Source organism: Meleagris gallopavo, chromosome 14, assembly GCF_000146605.3.
Source record: "Meleagris gallopavo isolate NT-WF06-2002-E0010 breed Aviagen turkey brand Nicholas breeding stock chromosome 14, Turkey_5.1, whole genome shotgun sequence".
Lineage (NCBI taxonomy): Eukaryota > Metazoa > Chordata > Aves > Galliformes > Phasianidae > Meleagris > Meleagris gallopavo.
Genome location: NC_015024.2, coordinates 13351819 through 13368853, shown reverse-complemented (window position 1 = coordinate 13368853; position 17035 = coordinate 13351819). Strand labels below are relative to the sequence as shown.

The window sequence follows — 17035 nt, the reverse complement described above, 5'->3', positions numbered from 1 at the left end:
TGCCTTTTTTGAACCGGTTGGGACTTGCAGAAAATTGCTTTGCACCTTTAGATGACTTGTGATCATTAGATTGCGATGTGCCACGCAGTGTTATGGGGTGTGGTGCTCAGGGATATCCTTCTTAATGGCCTTGCATTGAGCTTTCCCAGATCTCTCAGATATTCTAGCAAAATAAGAGTGCAGAGCTTCCTGGGCCTCAGCGCAGGCATTGCACTCTGTGCCTCCTGCTAATAAATGTTATTTACATAAGTAAGAGGGTGGAATATTGCTCGCAGCCCTTGTTTGGTGTAGAGTAGCTCTCAAGCGATAAACTGTTTATGTCTGAGAGGTAAATGATGTTTAAATGAAAGGGATGAGAACATAGCTGAGGTTGGTGAACAGATGCAAGCAATAGAGCAGAAGTCAAATATTCGATCTGCAAGGAGTAAAATCATTTTCTGTCCCGGTTCCTTCCCCAGCTCAGCACCCAGTGGGATGTGTGCTAACGTTCACCCCGTGCTGAACATTTCCTTACATTGCTGGCAAGCAGGACGTTTTTCAACAGCTTTGTGAACAATATGTCAATGGCAACTAAACAACTTTTTAATAACGTTTACAGAGGGGTGGAGAACAGCATTTTTCTCCCAATATCAGCTTCTCCATAACACAAGTGCCGGTTTGTTCTGTGATACTCTGCTAATGTGATTTATTACCAGCCTCATCGTTTTATGGCCTTTGTAAATGATTTTTGATTAATTCTGAGAGTTTGTTTGGTTGCTTTCAAATAGCAAAGGACAGAGCCAAGCTTGGCAGTTTGATAGTTTGACGTATTTATTGAGATCTGTGTACACTGATTATCACCCCCTCCAGCTCTGAAATGGTTTTGTTTACTCTGAATAGAGGTTTATGCACTGCACATGGAAGTACTATAAAAATTAAAACAACTTACATTTGTTTTCCTTGCTGTCTGAGCTCCAGCCTTGCAATCTGTCCCAGCCGCCCAGCAGGCTGGGAGAAGAATTTAACAAGATATGGCCATTCTCGCTTAAAGTAGCCTCTTCTGAAGTAAAAAAGACCTTTCTTCACCAATAAAATACCCTAAATTCAAGTTACATGCATGAGATACACAAATTAAAGCAGTGCTGTTATAGAGTTTTCTTGGAAAAATGTGACCACTTTGTATGTGTGGCATATATTCTTTTTATTTTATTTAAAAAGAGAGCTTTTTGCAATCTCTGTTTATGAGTGGTCCCATCTGGAAACCATTCCATCAGACGTGCATCCTACACAATAGATCAGTATTTTGCTGTTTAATATCAGTCTGGCTCCCCTGAGCATACAGTATATCCAGGCACTGGATGTATTTCTTATCATCTATATTGCTTCATTAATACTGCACATACTGACCTTGTATCTGTGCAGTCGCTTTTGTGTGGTTGCTGTCGTCTCTTGTAGCCAAACAAAAGTGTGTGCCAAGTAACCGAGGTCACAAATCTGGGCACACAGATGCTTATGGGGCTGTTAACCACCATCGGCCAATTAAACGTGGCCTCCATTCTCTAACCCTTTGACCTGACAGATTGCTGGAGGATTTTTTTTTATATATTTTTAAATCAGTGTAAGTCTCATGTTGGAAAGAGTGAAGAAAAATGTTCTCAGATCGTGTCTCCATGACTGGAATTAGCTTTGCCAGGCTGTGCCAACGTTGTACTTTGGAGGCATCCGGATGGGGTCTGCGTGCTTCATCTGATGCTCTTATCTCAGCCAGCAGCTTTTTTGCATCCGTGATGCTGAGCTGATTTAAATGACCCTCAAACAATTCTCCTGAATGTGGCAATGCCTTTTTTTTTTTTCCAGTCATAATAGAAATTATAACGTTGTCCTCTGCAAGTGGATAGGAGAACATGGGACACTTCCAGTATGGATGAATGCATAAGGGAACCCTCCCCCTTCTGGTAAAAGGAGAAGAAAAATTAAAAATGAGGAGAAAAAAAAGGAAAAAACAAAACAATGCAGAAAGGCCCGGAAAAGGAGAATTGCTCAGTCTGATCTGGACCCACCAAGCCCTGCTATGGCCCGTGCACAAGTGGGGAGGATAGCAAGGAAACTTGACCTTGCTGAAACCCAGCAGGATTTGTTACTTCAGTGAAGAAGCATGCAAGCCTTTCCTTGTGTCTGTCTGGGAAGAGTTATGCACACCCAAGGAACCATAGAAACAACAAGTAATAACGGCGGCACTAAATGGCTTGCTCTAATCAAAAGCAGGCTGTTGTGGTTTATATTTGAGCACTGTCATTACAAGAAACTCTGTAATGAGGATTATTTTTCTTTTCACATGCATCAAACAGATTCCCTGTATTAACATTAACAACCTTCCATGGAGCCCAAGGTATTTACAAATTGGACGGTGCTGCTTCCATCTTTCAGGAAGATTTTCAGTTCCTATTTAAATCACCCGAGGCAGTTGTGCTAGGCAGATTGAAAACATGAGCTACGTGGAAAATAATGTGCATAAGCTTTGCTGTCGATGAGTATTTGTAGTTCTGAAGAGACCCGGAGCATTGCCCTGTGTTCAGTTTTGACTTACTGAGCTGCATTTGTGATGTCGAATGTTTGGAGCATCTGAAAAGATAAAAATGGAGCATCCTTCTGCAGGTGGCAGTTGAGGCTGTTTTTCTCATTTGCCGAAACCCTCAAGGCCTTACTGTAAGCAACTCTGGATTTTGATATGTGATAACTGGGATTATGCATAGAGTGGGACTCTTCCTAGTGCAAATGCAAGTTGCCAGCAGTACAGTGTTTAATCTTTTTTTTTTTTTCTTTGGAGAAAATGTATCTCATAGGCCTGTATTGATGTTCTGTCTAGCCCAGAATAGGCAAGTCTGCTTTGGGATAAGCTGAAATGCTTTTTCAACCTCATTTTTAAGAAGCATTGGTGAAAACATTCTGCTAATCACTGCTGTGGCATTAATTTAGTTTGCAAACAAAAGGCGTGTTTACAGCAGATAGAGTCTATCCTTAATTGCTTGACAAGAAAAGCATGGCTGTGAACTTGCAGGGGAGTTACATACATTTCTGCCATTACAGTGGGGCTGCCATCACTTGACTGGGTTTTTGCTTCCATCTCCAGTGGCTACTCAGAAGCAAACTGCCTGCCAGTCTCAACCTCACATCTTCTAGATGTGTCAGCAGGGATTACATGCTTGCATGTGGTTATTCCAACAGGTAGTCACACCCACCTGGTGTGGTATGTGTGTTGGGGAGATGATGCTCAAGGCTGGGGCATGAGGTCAATAGCTAGCAACTCTGGAAAAAGTTACAATTTTTTTTCATATCTTTTAATAAAATTAGTTATGATGGTGTGATATGTTGCAGTGAACAAGCAGTGTTGTGAAGAGAGAGCCCTGTTTGGAGGGGATCACGATGGCTGGACCTTTGGTGCTGAGGGCTTGGAGGGAGTCTTCAGAAGGGACAGGCAATGAGGTTTTGGTTGAGCCTGGAGACAGCCAGCCCTGTTAAACACAGCAAGGAATTGAGCTGGGGAAAAGGTAGTGCCCTGGAGAAATGCTTCCTTGTTTCTCGGGACAGGTATAATGGAATAATCCAGATTGATTTGCTGTGGGTTAAAGCACCAGGATTATTTCCTTTGCCAAAGTCCTTAGCATGCAGAGAGCATGTGGTGTCCTCCAATAAAGCACAACCATGAGTGTTTAAGGGAGCATTACAAGTAATTTTAATGATGTTTTCCCCAGGTGTGTTTGTCCATTTCCTCCTTTTGTTGTGTCTGATGGGCTTGTAAAAGCACGGTGAATCAGTGAAGCTATACAGAGCAGTGTGGGGCTGTCTAACAGGGAAGTTTCCAGAAATGAAATAGTGAGGCCAATTCGTGATTCTCTGGTTCCAGTTACAATTTTGCACCCCAGCCAGTTAAGCACTGTGATCACCCTGAGGAGGGAGCAGGGTCCCAGGTTGGGTTAATGAGGACAGAGACTTGATGTGTATCCCTTGGGGTCTGTTTCTCTGGTGAGCATCCCACGTGAGAGAAGGGGAGGCAGAGCTGCAGTGGCATTCTGCATCTTCATAATGTTTTGTTGGTGCATCCAAAGTTTTGGGGCTTTTTTTTTTGCTTTTTGCTATTTCTCAGCCCGCCTTAACTCAAAAGGAATCATTCCACTTGATTGTTTTCCAGAAAACAATCCAGTCAGCTGGGTCATCTCTCATCAGTTTGGTCAACACCCTGGATGAACACATCTGTGCAATATAGTATGTGTTTAAACTGGAAATGAAAAATTCTCCTTTTCAGGTCTTAATTCAATATTTAGTATTTGAGGGTTCAGAGAGCTTTTGGAAGACACGCCTAGTGGCAGCTTTCATTCTCTTTTGGCACCTGGATGTTAATAAGGGCTGAAGCAAGCAGCACTGCAGAGGAGTCACCCATGAATGCATATGGGGATAAATGAGTGCTTTGGCTGGGGCAAGCACACGCTCTCATTGTTTGTGCAAGTTCACATCCATCCCTTTGAAACTGATGCACAAATCCACATGTCACCATGCTGCATTCTCAATGTATTTAGCATGTGTGCCACGGGAGTAGTTGAATCATTGAGTAATTCAGAGCAGCACAACTGCTTTTGGTTCAACTTTATCCTCATTGTTGTCCTTATCATCTGTGATCTTGACTTGGAACGCCAGTCTTGTTGTTGGATACACGGTGGCTGTTTTGTTGAGGTTGCTGTTTGCACATTTGTTTGTGGTGCTGCCGTTTTGGGCAATAACAAAAACATTGAACTTCCTTTTTTATAGTACTGGTTTTTCTGCTGTGCATGTTTATGGTGTCTTGGAAGTAAAGTGTACTTTTGCACATTATATTTTACATGGTGGAGAAGTGGTCCAAGAATATTTGGTATTACCAAGTTGTTTTTTAATGGGAAACATCTCTGCAGATACAGACTCAAATTTTCATTGCATGCTTAGTAACTACCAGTTGTGTGCTCAGTTAAGCAGATGCATCCGCACCCTTTCCTCCAGTTGATGTTCAATAGGATGATTTATTTTTTTGCAAGAACTGTAGGATTTCAGTAAGTCAAATTTGCAATGATAAGCAAGGGAACTACAATTTTTGCAGAGGTTTGTGTGTGCTGCTGTTAAGGTACAGGAATTACTGTTTTTTCAGGTGCAACCTGGGCTATTACACACTTGTTCATGACAATGTGGTGTTGCAGTAGAGTTCTTCCACCTCATCCTGTAGCGTGTACAATTGCCTCTGCAGTCAGTGCATCAAACCCTCAGGGCATGGGGCTGGACCAAAGGATCTTGCAAGATCCTTTCGTTTTTTATGATTAGTTGTTTGAAATAGTGACTTTATATCTTGTGTGCACATAGTTTTGCAACAGGCTACTAGTTTTATACCAATTCTTGATCTTGAAAAGAGTTTTGCAAGGTGATAAGCATTCATCAGAGAATTACTATTCAATTCTGTAGCTGTTCAAAGTTCACAGCAGCTGCTAGTGTTGAATCTCCCTGATAGCTATTGCAGAAACCTTTCTCCACAGCAACCATTACAGCAGGGAATATCTCAGCAGAGACCAGATCCGTCCTGCTTGGTTCTGAAGGACATACATCAGAGACCCTACTGCACGTGTGGTGGGATTGCCAGTGGGTGGCATGAAGTCAGTCTTGCACGGTATCACTGCTTTTGAGCCCATATCAGAGCCCTGTGAGCCATTTTGAGCCCAGGTGTGTGCAATCCTTTTGAAATGCATGGAGCTGTGATACATTAATCATAAGCCATGAAAACCCAGTGTTTTCTTACACTGACCTTATGCACCACAGCCTTTTGTTGAGTATTGAAAGTCAACGGTGTGACTTATAGTTCAGCTGTTGATAAAGATGCCCAGCACTCTTAGCAGAGGCTGCAGTGATTTGTTTTGAATGTCAATCTCACTTCGCGTGGTTTGATAAACATCCTTAGTCTATCATGTCTTTCTCAGTCTCGCTCTCTCTCTGCTTCCTGGAGTGGTAATGGATTGTAGAAACCTTAATAAGCAAATTCAGACTGATCCATCAAATAACGGAGCTGAAAGGCGCCGTGTCGTTCTCTCGCTCAGCAAACAGACATGGGATATTAGGACTGTGAGTCGCAGACCTGTGTGAATTTAATGGGCAGGTTCTCGTGATTCCCAGGGCCTTTGCCTAGAGCTGTAAAATAAATTATCCTCCGTAATTTTAATATTTCATGAAATCTTGCAAAGTGATGGCATTCCGGGTAGATTAATACAAAAGCTATAAAATTCACATGTGCCATATGTTATATGAGCACCAAATGGGATGCCTGGGATTCTTAACATCAGTATCATTTTAACGGTGGCATTAACAGTGATTAATGATGTACTCATCCTTAGTAAGAACTTCAATAACGTGAGTGTTGTTACTTCACTGTGCATTTGCTTCATGCCAATAAACTGATTATTTGGCTAGATTTATGGAGGACAGGGAAAGAAGACACCTGTGCCTTGGAAAGGCTGTTCTGTGCAGCACAGTCTTTCTGGCTGCAGTGGAGCTCAGTCACCCGTGGCAATTAGTCCTATCTGACTTGAGAAGTCCCCTGAAACCTGGCTCCTGAGTGTCTAATAGGATGTGGATGGTGCTGCTTTACCTCTGTAAGTCTGCGGGGACATACAGCCGTGACTGAATCGAGCAGAAATGCAGGAAAGTGAAATGTCAGGGAGGCTCAGAGTTCCTGCAGCAGGAGACTGTGGGAGCAGTTGGCAGTGCTATGACAGTGCGTTAATAAGAAGGGTAACTGTTTGGCTATTCTGCATGTGTGGTGTTTGCTAGGGTGGTCAAGCTGTAAAAGGTCTCCAGGCCACCAGAACCAGGTCAGTGTTGTGCTTCTGTCTCACCTCCATGCACTAATGTCTAATTCAATCTGTTAAATAGCTGGGCTCAATTACACCAGGTTCATGCTTGGTGCAGACGTGAGCTCTTTGACAATGCTCACTTCCACACTAATGAGCCGTCTTGGGTTTCTGCATTAATTCCATCTGTCCTGCTTTCTCTTCTCACACCGGCCTCCCCAGGCGCCTCTCATTTAAGCAGCCCTGTTTAAAAGTAGCAGCTGAAATGTGAGTGCAGTGATCCTCCCTTAGTCCTGCCCCAGATGTGAGTCCTTGCACCCAGCCTGCTCTACCCCGTGCTCTTTGTAAGCCAACAACACTGAAAACAACTTCCCTTTTGATCTTCCTCTGGAATCTGGAAAACACCTTTAGAAAAGCATCTAAGCCAGTTGATTTGATCATTTTTGTTTTTTTTTTTTTCCACTGGCATCAATGCTGCACTGTGCCTTGGTGTTTTGCTGTATCCTCCACAGCCGTTACGTCTTTTCCTTCCCTTGGGTCCCTCCTTCACTTCAGCCTATTGCACCCGGACTGCTTTCTCTCTTTCACCCAGGCTGCTTTTTGGGACACGAGGTGACGGGGACATTTTGATTAGGGCTCACTTCGAACTGGGAGATCCTTCTGCAGCTCGCCGCAAGGTTTTAAAAATTCATCCCCTTTGTGCTGGGTCTTACTCTGATGACAAAGCACAAAACTGTATTTTTTTTCCTGTGTTTTCCTGGTGTTAACATTCTAGCCGGTGCTCTTTGTAAGGGGTAAACAGAGTTCACTTGTTAAATATTCAGTTCTCAGTGTTTTAGGCTGCCGCTTTTTCTTCAAAACACAGAACCACAAAGAAATGCAAATGTATGTATTACTCAGAAAAGAGAAGATTAGTTGGCAGCCTACTTGTGTTCTTGTAGGAAGAATCACAGAGGACATGAGTCTTTAGCCCCGTGCACAGCATTTATTCTCTTTGTGCTATTTGTTCAAAACAAAAAACTGAAGTGTATGGGAGCTGCTAGCAGCCATCGTCCTTCCCCAGCACCCTTAGCTCTGGGTCTTCTGCTGGTGTCTTTGGAACGTGCCCATGCCCACCTTGGAGGGCACCCTTGGTTAATTCTGAGCATCCTCCCTCCCTTAGCAGAACGAGCACTAGCAGGGTTTTGTTTCTAATGTCATTTGGCCGGTACAGGGACAGTGATGGCAGAAAAACCATTTCTCAGTGACAGTGTGATTAATTTCTTCTTAAGGGAAAGAAAGAGTTGGGTATTTTTTTTTCCTCAGCATTGCCTAAAGATGGACTGACAGTAAAAAACCCGTGATTAATTGCACCAAAAGACATATAATAGACACCTTTTCTTGGCATGATAAGCGTTTTGTCTGACTTTGCTGTTATCTAGTTGGCTCAATGCAGAAAAATAATCTCCGAGACTGCTGTAAGGGATGTTAACTGCATTTTCCTTATTATAGATTGATCTTTGATATCTGCTTTTCTTTGAGCTATTTTATTCCCACAAGTGATACAAACCTTCTGCCATTTTCCATATATTGTATTTAAGTAGCTCAATACATTTTGGAGCCTGTATGAGGACATTTAATAAAGACTTGATGATTGCCTTATTCCAAAGGTTACATAATATGAAAAATTATATATTGTTTTAATAACTGAATATATCTATGCTCTCAATTTCAGATAAAACAATATTTTTCTAATAAGGCTGCAAAATGATACATTTTTTTTTTTGTTCATTTGTGTCGTCTAGAGTATGAATATTTTTCCATCTGTGGTTTCCAGTAAAATGGATTTTCAGTCTCTCTGAAATTTCTGCCGAAGTCCTAGCGATATTTGCTTAAAAGTAATCAGGAATTACCCAAATCTCTGTTCAAAGCAACAGTGACCTTACCAGTGGTGAGCAATAATTGGATTATTTTCAGAGATGTAGGAAGATTCACTGTAATAACAAAAAAGAAATACCAAGTGATAACACCACTTGTCTGCAGCACTGTAAGCCACAGCACTTTCCATAGGATAGTTTAATAGCTTAGCATATTATGAATACTGAATAAGAAAGGCTTGGGGAATACACACTGCCTTGCAGTTGGGGGTGATGCAGTTTCGCTGGGCTTGTCGGTAGATTCTTATTCAAATGCATTTACTGGGACACCTCCATAGGGGCAGGATGCAGAGCATCCCTGCACCATCAGGGTGAGCAAACACACAGCCTAAATGCCATAGCCTGGTGGCAGTAGGCACGGTCCTATTCCATGTCCACCTGTCTGGATGGATGCTAACACCACACCTTTGCAGCCCATGGGGCAGCCACTTACTACCCCAGGGTGCAGGATGGAGCTGATGGGGTTTCTCTTCAAGAGGCTGAGCTGCTGTGAAGACAAATTGGAAGCCATTTGGAAGAGCAAATCCATAACAGCACGCTGTCGGGTGAGCCTGATTGCCTCGCGCTCTGGTTTTAATTGCAATGAGTTATGTGGCTCTGCACGACAGGGTGCCAAGCCTTTTGGCTGAAACTTGTGTAATTCACGTGTTTACACAAAAGCCAAGTAAATGTTAAGCTTCCTACAGACTCAATATACATGAGCTCTAGTTTGTGTTCAGTTTTAGAGACAGGTGGAGGAAAAGCAGAGCGTGTGTCTGCCTATGTGTGAGCTGCATGAGTTAAAAGATACAAAAAAAAAAAGAAAAAAGAAAAGCATGACCGCTAGCTTTCCTTTTAGCAGGCTCTCTGCAGTGACCTGTCAGGTTCCCCTTCCCAAAACAGAATTCTGTGTAATTCAGGTTTATTAAGAGATGCTCGGGGGCTCTTGTGACCACTAAAAAGAGGCTTTGCCATTGAGGGTTCCCAGTGTGCTTTGAAGTTCTCCCATGACGCTTCTAATTACTGAAAGCAAGCTTTCTACAGCACAGCCTGCCATGTCATTTAGCCCACTGCTGCTATCCAGATGGGACCCTCCCAGCTATGGCCATGGCCACCATGTCAGGCACGTGGATCAGGCTTAGGCCTTAACCCTTAGTAATGTCAAACTGCTGGGACGTGACCTTGGCTCCAGCATCAGTTCCAACTATGTCACATGTCATCTCTTTTGGCTTCTCGTTGACCTGAGAAGAACTGAACTGAAATTTGGGACCCTGCCCAGCAGCTGAGCCCTTGTTCTGCATCTGTAGGATACTGGTGGGGCCAAGATGGCTTTGAGATAGCTCAACCAACTGGGCTATTTGGGAATTTGTGTTCAGATAATTCCGTGGGCATGTTGAAGCCTTGAGAGCTGTATACCTGAATGTAATTTCATTTTTACACATTAGGGAGCATAAAGGCCTCATTAACATGCCAACTGCAACCCTTGGAGAGTCTTTAATTGTTTCCATTCTCTGTGCAGAGCCACTTGTAGTGGAGGGTTTTAACTGGGAAATGTGAGGAAGAAAGTGTTTGTGTGACTGGAAACCATGTGGACCTTGAAGTAGAAAGTCAAGTGCTTGTTTTGAAGCATCCCTGCAAGATTATCCCATGAAGCATCCAAATATTCAAGTAATTCCCAGTGTTAGGCCTTTCCTTCAAAGAGCAGAACCAGCACTTCTGAGTACCTTCAGAAGAGGCAATTTTTTGCCTTTTTTAAGACTGTCTCTGAGTAAACAACAAGTAAACGTGTTTAAAAGGCAGCCCAAGCTCCCATTTAAGCAGGTGGATTTGGAAGCTGGGAAATAAGAGAATTGCCCCCCCAAAATAGCCAGTGTTTATGCCATGGGGAACACTGACCCAAGGATTTGTGGCTTAGCTACCAGGAGGACATCTAACCTCCTCACTGCTGCTGTGTCAAAAAGAATGTATAAAAAATAAAAGAAGTAGGTAAAAGAGAGAGGAAGGGAGGGGAAAAAGGATTTATGTTTGTCTGGGACTGGTTTTCTAAGGAGCTCTGATTATTCAGCAGCAGTGGAAAAAAAAAAGCTGCAGAAGATGTAAATAATCTTCAGGATTATGCTAAAGCCAGGCTTCAGTCATTTTACTGGAAAAATGCATGAGGCCTGTCCATTCAATAACCATCAACAAGAATTTCTCTAGGGCTTATTGTATTTTCATGAAAAGGATCAGTTGTCTTTAAGAGAAATGGTAATTCTGGTATCTACAAATACCCTTTGGAAAGCGTGTTCCAGGTTGGTACACTTCTTTGATTGGGCTTTTTCTTCTCGTTTTCTTTTTATGATAATATCTTACATTCACATCCACAGTTACACAGTAAAATGATCAAAAGCAAAGAGTGGTTTATCATGGAAAGGCAAACCCCAGCTGTACGCCATGGTGCGGGCTGTATGGAGATAAAAACACAACGTGATTTTTAGCTGTTGCTGTGTTTCTGTTTGGTGCCAGAGATTCTCAAGTGATTTTGCAGAGCGTGGATACGGTGCAGTCAGGGTTTCCAAAAAATCTGCAATATCTTGAAATCTATACAGGATCTTACCCTGCTGGGCTTAATTTTAGACTATAGAGTTTATCATTCAAGGAGGAGAAATGGGTTTGCAGTGTGCTGTATTTAATCAAGTGCAGCAAAAATCTATTGCAGGCATCATTCATCTTCGTGAGCCAATATTTGTTTCCATTTTAGCTATAGAAAAACCCTACTCCAGCTCAATGGGCTTCTTCATTGTGCAGATCTGGTGTCACTGGGATTATTGCTCTGGGCAGGTGCTGGCTGGCTGGTGGGGCAGTTTTGTTTTGTTTTTAATGGGGTTGCAATACTGAGAACGGTATTCAATTGTTGTGAGAATGCCAAGGGCTCAGGGTTTGGGGATGGGAAAGTACACGCTGTTCTCGTGTTGGCTTCTGAAGGATGAAATAAATCCTGAGACCCTGAGCCATTATGTTTCCAGGAGTGAGAGGGTTTCAGGTGCATGCTTTTCCTGGAGAGCAATGAGAGGTGATGGGAGCAGGATGAGGAGTTTCCACCCTATATGGTGGTAATGGATCAGGCTGTACAGCTGTGAGCATCTCTTCTGCATGGGTCATGCCAAAGCCTAAGCTGTGGGTAGCAGTGTGATTGCAGCTAGAAGACATTTTATGATTTAATGAAGGCTTTTACAAAATAGTATGGTTTCACAAAGCTGGACCTTGTGTAGCAGGGCCCATAGCAGTGTGTATGAAGAGCACCAGCCCAGTGCAGCTTCAGCCCCACCAGTAGCTGCTAGAGCAGCCAGGATCCTTGCTGACAGAAATGTGGGGCTGGCAGGTAGAAAATCCAACCCTCGTGTATGGTGTTAATGAAACACCCAGCTTTGTACCCAGAGTTGTACCCAGAGCCCCTTTGTGTGGTGGAGTTGTTTGGATTTATCACTGCATGAGGCTCAGCAACACAGGACTTGTGTTGCTTGGGAAAGAATTCCAATAATGGCCACAAATGGACCTCTCCTGTATCTCATTTCCAGCGGCCTTTAATTCAAGAAACAGTTTCTGTCACTCTGGGTTCTGCCACAGGCAGAGAAATGGCTGATGGAGAAACAAACGACTCGCCCTGAGCTGTGGGGAGGGGTGGTTGGATTCTTCTTAATTTGATGTATTAAAAAACGTAATCTCCTGATTCTGTTCTGAGCGCCGTCGCTGCCTCATATATCTGCGTGTCCTACAGCAGTGAGTTCTCCAGCTTTGCACGAGCCTGGAGCGATGTCTTGTGAGCCAAAAAAATAAAAAGCAAGGCGAGGAGGGGGCAGGGAGGGATGTGATGCCAAGTGGAACAGCTCTGTCCTACCTACCCCGGAGAGAAATCATTTGGATGCTGAAAGAGACAGGCTCCGTTGCGCAGATTAATGTGCAGTGTTTGGAAGCAGCCAGGAACATTTTATCCGCTCGTGACGAGGTGGGAAGGAGCTGGGCAGTTCATCTCTGCAGAAGCCATTCCTTTCCCTAAGAGGGCATTTAGAGAAAAAAGGGAATACAGAGGTCTGTGGGAGCACTCAGGCACTTTAATTGGCTGAATAGAGCACTTTTTGGTTGGGATTAATATGGATATTCCTTAATAACCTGTCACCTTGTCAGGAGTGTCAGGGTCAGGATTGCAAGGCTGCTTGCAGCTGAAGTTCTCGCCTTTCCTTCTGGTTTTTATTATTACAATAGCTCCTGTTATTGCATATTCAGAGGCATAGGAAGATGGTGTCGTGTTGATTTCTGCTTTTCTTTCCTGGCAAGTAATGAGGGAGCCAGAAAGATGCACCAGATCAGTTTTAAGAGAAGGGCTACTCTGAAAAGATGAGTGCTTTGGTTTTCTGGGACTGGGAGGACCCCAATGCTGCCCACACCTGGGGCACCCCAAACCAGACCAGCACCTGATGGTTGGAGCCTCTGGATGCACACAGCATAAACATGGGAGTACAAAGCCAAATCCTGGATAGAACACGAAGAAAACAAGTGATTTAGCAGCACTCAAGATGGCTTCAAAGATCTTAAGCCCATAAGCATTGTTACAAGTATTTTGCCACTGCTCTCGCTGCCTTTCATCTCCCAGTGGCCACCAGGCAGGGATGCCTGCAGGGAGCAGGCTGCTCCTTTGTGTAGTTGTTGGGGGTTAATTTATTTTTCATCCTTTTCCGCCCTTTTCTCACCATCCTTCCCCTCCCTGCAGTTTCAGCGCAGCCCCAGCAGCCCACCTCCTCAATCAGTGCACATCATTTCTACAAGCCTTCCTGGGAGCATTACGGATGCACTCTGAAGGCTTCTCCAGCTTTGCTGTCCTGAAGCAATTACCTCCCCTCTTGGATAACCACCACCTCGCCTGCCCCAGGAGAGCTGTCTGCAGAGCCAGGGGAGCTGAAGCCTTCCCTGCTCCCTAACAACGCAGCTGATAAAGTCTCAGTGAGGAATTTGCTGCTATAATTACTCTCTTTTATCCATAGATAATTTTGCTAGAGTTGCCCTTGCAGACCCCACTGTCATCAGAGCTCTGCGAGCTGCCCTGTTAATTGTAGTGGGAATTAACGGGAATTACAGGTGCTGTGAGCCTGGCTCTGAAGGGAGCAGCACCAAGGGGAACACAGAACTGGAGCTGTGCTGTGCTGCCCTGCAGGCTGCTGGTAAAGCAGTTCCTGGGTAAAAGTGGGTGTGGAGGAGGTAGGTTTGAGCATAAGCACAAGATTAAGAGCCTAATTGCAGTGAGTGTGAGCACACGTGCATTTTCATTGCGTGCATGCTGTAATTAGCAAAGACTTTCAGATTAACAAGGGGGAACAGGGCCACTACTCACAGCCTTTGTGGTGGCTGTCATCAGAAGTGTTGGGATGGGGCCGTCTCTTGATGGTGCTCCTGTGGTGTAAATTGATTTATCACCCTTGATGGGAAGTGAGTTGGAATCAAAGCATCCCTGCTGCTGCCTGACACCACCTGAGGTCCGGGCTGTCTCCAGGTATTATCAAACAGCCATAGACACAGCACAGAGCACTTCCTCCAAGTTATCTTTGCAGAGAAGTTTACTTAAAGATGCTGTCTAGCCTGCAGAGATAAAAAGAGTAATGTGTCTTACCTGTACAGAAGACCCATAAGTCTTTAAATATGAGAGTCACATAGAGACTTAGAAGTCCTTAGAAGTTCATTAAGGATAATGCAGCACCTTGCTTTTAAATGCTCTTGTCTTATCTGTGCATTCAAAATGCACACCCAGACTGTGGCTTGAAGCAAAGGGCACTGATTAGGCAGTTCTGTTAATAAAGAGCATGTGCCTGGGAAGGAGAGAAAGATAATGCAGAATGAGGCACTTTTTTTAACAATGAATGGAAGATGAACAGCACTTAATCAGTTCCATGTGTGTGTGTCAGGGTGTTTTAAAGTCTGTTTGCTGGTTTTTGGATTCATCTGGTGTGGAGGAGGGGCAGTTTCTCTGCAGTGTTTGCAAGCAAACAGTTTGCACGCTGGTAAACACGATGAAGTCCTGCTGCTGAGTGCTTTGCAGGCTCTGTTGCTGCCTGGATGCAAACCGTACCCCCAGATCACCGATATGATTGCAAAGCAGGGAGTGAAAGCCCAAGGTGCAGGGAGCATATATGCTTAGGAAAAGGGAAACACCTTTCATAAATTGTGAATGTCTTGTTGGGCCCTTTGGGATGGGATTTAAGAGCAGGAGAGAGAACATTTGCAATGCTGCTGCCCATGTCTCTGGCTAGGCAGCCCTAACGTGGTTTGTTATGGGGATGCTCCCTGCTGTCTCTCATGGCAAGGTGTTACTGCTCACCTGCCAGAAGCTAAGCAATAAGGAAAGCTCAGACTTGCAGTACAAGGGTGGGGAAAGCCTATTTTGGGTCGGCTGTCAGTCAGCTTGACACTAATTGGTTGCTGTAAGTAATCGTTCTCCATGTAAATTAGACTCCAATTTCCTCTGTAGTCTGTCTGCTGTGTGGGCTTTGGGCTCTAATGAGGTTCTCACGTGGGGAACCTGGTTTGTAGTTGCTTTTGTTTCTGGAGATCCAGCCCAGCCCTCTCCACTGAGGGGGCTCTTTGGTCCCTCTCCTGGGTGGGATGGCTCAGGGCTCCCTGTGTTGCCCAGTCCAAAATAATAACTTTGGTTTAATGCACGTTTGGATTATTTCTAACTTTAAAACTTGCAAAGGGACTTATTAGACATACAATGGGAGTATGCCTCAGAAATGTTCCCTCCAAGTAGCTGGGAGCCCTGTTTGCTTCCCCATGAATGGAGCCCATTCAGCCCTAACCCCTGCCATGGCCGTGGAGCTGCCTGCACCTGGCCCTGCAGCTGTACACCTGGAGCACACAGCTCTGGGCCCCTCTGTTAGAACGTAACCACGCACACATGCAAAGCTCACCCAGATGCTGGTTTGTGTCTTGGAGCCACTCCAGCGCTGTGTATCTGTACCGAAGCACAGAAATGTGCATTTGCACAAGGGGCTGTTACCCAAGGCCACCCGTTGTTTGCAAATGGGCAAATGCCCTGTTCATGGGGCAGCTCTGGGGCTGCTGCTATGAGGGATGGCCAGATCTGTGTGCTGGGTCTCGACAGTTAACGTCTGCTGGAAAGGAGAACCATATGTGTACTAGGCAGGCTGCTCTTTGCCAGGAGGGCTTAGTGATTCAGCAGTTAGCTTTGTGAAATTTGGTGCAACTTCAGGAACTGTGTGTTGGTGCAACTTCAGGAACTGTGCTCTCACCGCTTTTATAAGCCTTCTCCTTACACAGTGCAGTCATGCCCAAAATGTGTCGATGTAAGGTTGGACACTGTGATATGTACTGCTTTTGTTGGCTTTAGCAAGTTGAATTGGGGGCTACGTGCAGAGAGGGGCTGGTGGCTGTCTTTCTGCAGGAAGATAGAGGTTTCTTAGAATTGGGTAGGGGAGAAAGAGGTGAAGCAAACCGAGCATGAGTTTTTTATTGCTTCTCTTTCAGTGCTTTGCACACAGGCAAGGTAAATGCGCTCAGACCGCTAGTCAAAACCATAAGGGATGCTGGCTCCACCGAGAGCTAAATTTGGGTAAAGGGACAGGATTGGATTAAGGCTTACAATTTTCACCAATAAGCTAAAAACGGCGGTGGGCGTCACTCTGCGAGCTGGGGAAGCAGCCGCGAGCTCCAACTCCCCAGATGACCTCCGGCAGCCGAAGGCACAGCGGCTGCAGCAGGATGCAGCCCGGCCCTGGCACCAACCTCAGCGCCGAGCTCAGCCCCAGCCTCTTGCCTACCCCTGCACCATACCTGGGGGGCTTTCGGCATGTGACCCGCGTGCCCGTTTAGCCCAGTAAGTAATCGCCCTCAATTTACAGCATATGAAAGCGTAAGCTCTTTTAGTGCTGTACAAATGTTTGCATTGGGAAATGATTTTCTTTCCAGCTCGGGTTTCCACCCCGCACTCCGCTACCCGCCGCGTTCTGTGCTCGTTGCCCCTGTGGTGTTGGGGCAGCGTGGGGCTGGCACTTGGACCTATGGGCACCATACAGCCTTTAGGGGCTCTGCTGTCCCAGCTTCTGAACCTCTGCTGTTTTCATACTCTGCCTAAAAAATCTGAAATGAGGAACCCTGCAGGAGCCTGGAGCTTATCTTCAGTGCTCGCTCTCCAGACATGGTGTGTGTCTTCTCAGCTGCTGCAGGGATTTGCGTGGCATGACAAAATGTGAATTCTGAACCTTTGGCAGCTGTGTTTAATAGAGAGGAAAGGGTTATTTTTAACTTTTGGATGTTGCT

General features: G+C 44.8%; 1 protein-coding gene across 2 annotated transcripts in view; it reads left to right on the top strand.

Annotated features, from left to right (window-relative positions):
• Nucleotides 1–17035, top strand: part of PRICKLE2 (prickle planar cell polarity protein 2) — an 89165-nt gene that overhangs the window by 24079 nt on the left and 48051 nt on the right. Inside the window, exon 1 of one of the 2 annotated variants that reach the window (XM_010718672.3) lies at nt 16428–16592. The exons of the other annotated variant lie outside the window; for it this stretch is intronic. The gene's annotated coding sequence lies outside the window, so the exon portion shown is untranslated. Of the gene's footprint in view, nt 1–16427; nt 16593–17035 lie in introns of those variants that run through there. 2 annotated transcript variants of the gene reach the window in all.